The sequence below is a fragment of the Marmota marmota genome, unplaced genomic scaffold, assembly GCF_001458135.2.
Source record: "Marmota marmota marmota unplaced genomic scaffold, marMar, whole genome shotgun sequence".
Taxonomy (NCBI): Eukaryota; Metazoa; Chordata; class Mammalia; order Rodentia; family Sciuridae; genus Marmota; species Marmota marmota.
Window position 1 is genome coordinate 6014264 of NW_025999968.1, and position 3379 is coordinate 6017642.

At 41.9% G+C, this 3379-nt stretch overlaps 1 long non-coding RNA gene across 1 annotated transcript; it reads right to left on the reverse strand.

The window, feature by feature from the left end:
- Positions 1-206: 206 nt before the first annotated feature.
- LOC125616894 lies at positions 207-3371 on the reverse strand. The gene is made up of 2 exons (XR_007347669.1): positions 2846-3371; positions 207-1546 (listed from the first exon to the last, which is right to left on the reverse strand). It is a non-coding gene; the product is annotated as an uncharacterized LOC125616894 (long non-coding RNA).
- Positions 3372-3379: the final 8 nt, after the last annotated feature.

Here is a 3379-nt window from a genome sequence, read left to right on the forward strand (position 1 = left end):
TTTTAAAAATCGGTCATATCGAGTGTTCACAAGGATATAGAACAATTCAAATTCTCATACACTTCTGGTGGTAATATAAAATGGTCAAACTTTGAGCAGCAGTTTTTTAAAAAGGTGAACACATCTACCATATAATTCCAACTATTTCACTGGACAGTTACCCAAATGCTACACAAAGTAAATGAAAGCAAATATGTGTGCCAAGATTTTACCAAGATGTTCATGGCACCTTTATTTGTAATAGTTAAACACTGGAAACAATTCCACTGTCCACAAACAGTGGAGAGATACATCAACATTTATTTGATACATCCACACAATGAAAGGCTTCAGCATGTAAAGCTAATACGTTATTGACGCATACAATAAAATGATATTTTTTTTTTTTTTGGTGCTGGGGATCAAACACAAGGCTGAATGAATCTCTCAAAAGTTATGTTGAATGAAAGAAGATGGTGTTACTGCATGACTTCATTTGTTTAAAATTCTAGAAAACAAAAATAATTTATTGTGACAGCAGATTAGTGTTTGCTGGGGAACTGACAACACTGCCTAATGAAAGGAAGAGGAAGGAATTAACTTTACATGAGGAAATGGGGGTAGGAGGAGTGGATATGTTCATTTTTTATTTTAGAGATGTTTTCACAGGTGTGTGTCAAAATTCATCACTTTAAATTGTTCATTTTAAATATGTTCTGTTAATTGTGGGTCCATCGTATCTTAATAAAGCTATTTTGGTTTTGTTTTCAAGGGCATTTCACAACCTGGGTGAAAATATTTGTATAAAGTATCTGAGAAAGGACTTGTATCCAGAACACATAAAGACATTTGAAGTCAATTATGAAACAAGCTTCCCTGGTTTAAAATGGGCTAATGGTTACTAGAGATATGAAAAACTAAAATCACAATGAGATATCACTTCATACACTATAATGGCTGGCATTAAAAAAGACTGACAATATCAAATGTTGATGGTGATGTAGACTATCAAACCTTCATATATTGCTGTTGAGCATGTGGAATAAGTAACAGGAGCACTTTGGGAAAGTTTGGCGATTCCTTCGGAAAACAGGGAAGTGGATTTAAGAATTCCCCCTCCTTTTTGGAAAGCAGAAGTTGGGCTTCTAAAAAGAAAACCCAATCCAATTCACTCTCTGACACAGGAGAGTTAAAAGCAAGCCACACAACGTTGACGAGGGGGTCCAAGGAAGAACGTGAGGGCAAGTGAAGAAGGGAAGATGAAGGAGGCAAGAAAAAGTGAAAGAGGCAGGCAAAGGTCATCTGGTGTGAACTTGGCTGCCCGGCCAGGGCGCAGGGCAAGCTCCCAACCAACCTGGCACCGCTAGCGCTGCGAGGACGACTGGCAGAAGAGGGCTATGGGCACCTCCAATGCTCGCATTGGACCGGGCTCTGCACATAGGGGTCTCCAGGAAGGAGGCACATTTTACTCAGCCCTAATCTCTAGGAGCAAGGAGTGGATAAGTGGAGCTGAGAGAGGTGCCGTCCCTGTCCAGGCTGTCAGTGGCCCCCTCCGGCAGTTCATCTCCTAGGTAAAAAGAAATGTCATGAAATGAAGCTGGGGATGCAAGCGCTACCGTGTAAATCATGCAAATAATCTTTCAGCGCCATGGAAGGATCTCAAGGATGTAGGTGAAAATCAGATTCATTCTGTCCTTCACAAATGAACTTGACCTGGAGACAAAACAGTTTCACTTGACTACTGTATTTTCTTATCAGTATAGGTACTACTATAAGCTCATGCCAGCTAGCCTGAAAATGGGACGATGAATGGGTAAAGCTAATAAAAAAGATCTCTTGTTGGAAGCTGGACTTCAGTTAGGAAATGAAGATTAAATTAAAAAGCAAATATTCTGAACTTTATCAAACAGAAGCTACTGTTAGCTTCACTTCTAAATCCTATCAGAATGGTAATTAATATGTATTTTTTAATGGTGTTTCAAACAACAACGACAAAAATCCCACAAAACTCTTAAATCTTGCTTTCTGAATTAAGACTACTTGTGTGGTTTACTTTAGACACATTAACATTACACAATTTCATGGTGGTGTTATTGACATTACTATTATAGCTCTGAATCATAGGGTCTTTCTGATTGGCAGTTTGAATCTGGGAGTGCCAAATCCATTCAAAGGCTAAAAAATTTTCCAGATTCTATTGGTGCCATAGTTTTCTGGCAACCTTAATGGCCTGTTTCATCACAGCTTTTCAAACTGTTTTACAAACATAAGATGGGGAACTGTTTACCCTTTTTCTCAATGCAGTTCTCTTTCCTATGTAAAGAGACTCTAGAAATTCCCATTAAGCCATGCGCTGTGTGTACGTTCTGGAAGTTAACTAGTCCAGCTAAGGGACATCTAAGATCAGAGACATTTCACAAATCTAGTTGTGGAAGAGCCCAGAAATATTTCAACGCCACGTGGTGGTGGACACCTGTTTCAGGACGAGAGGGTTTATGAAATATGAAGCAAAACTAGGAAAAGGGAGTTGTGACCACGGTTCTAGGGTTCCAAATCCACCGTGTTGTTAGGGGTCCCTCACGTCTCCATTCCATATGCGCGGCCCTACACTTCCAGAAACAGGTCTAGTAACCTAAGCTTGGGTTTCCAAACTTCATCACTCAATGCCAACACTCTCTTGCCTCCGCTGGGAGATCCACAGGGCATTTCTGGAAATAACCATCTCTAGTTCACAGGAATCTTACAATGTTTCAGATACAAAACAACAGGAAATCACAGCCTACGAATTCAAGTAGTGTTAGGTCGACAAGGATCTTGCAGTGAAAGGGAAATCAGAGACCTCTGAATTGTCTTATTTTTCCCCCACCTTCTTATGGAGACAGCCTCTTTCCTTTCTTGCCTTCTATTTCACGAGGGGCTCTCTAATCATTTCGAAAGTTTTCCGTGCCCTCTTCCTCTTCATTTTCTCCACTTCCAAACTCCCATTGAAAGACATGAAAAGCAGAACAGAGACCAGGTCACAAAGAAGTTTCTTAAAACATCTTCTTTTCTGGGTTCTCAAGGCGTCCCCTTTAAGGAACCAGGCCCACCTCTTTCCCAATCACGTACTGGCTTTCCTTCTTGCCCATCACTCTACCTTTAAGAATATTTCCTGTTCCTTCAACCCAACTTGCACACCTCCGCCCCCCGGCTCTCCTCATTGGGCAGCCCGAGGCCCGTTCGCTCCTCGGTTTTTTCCTCCACCTCCTGCCAGCTTCTAGCCCAGCGCAATGGCGTTCCTGCTTCTGATTGGCCACCACAGTAGCCTTCCCGGCTCCGGATTGGCGAGTTCCGTTACAGGGGCGGGAGCGAAGTGCACCCAGGGTAGGCTGTTCTGGTGCTGAGCGGCGGCCTCGGGAAG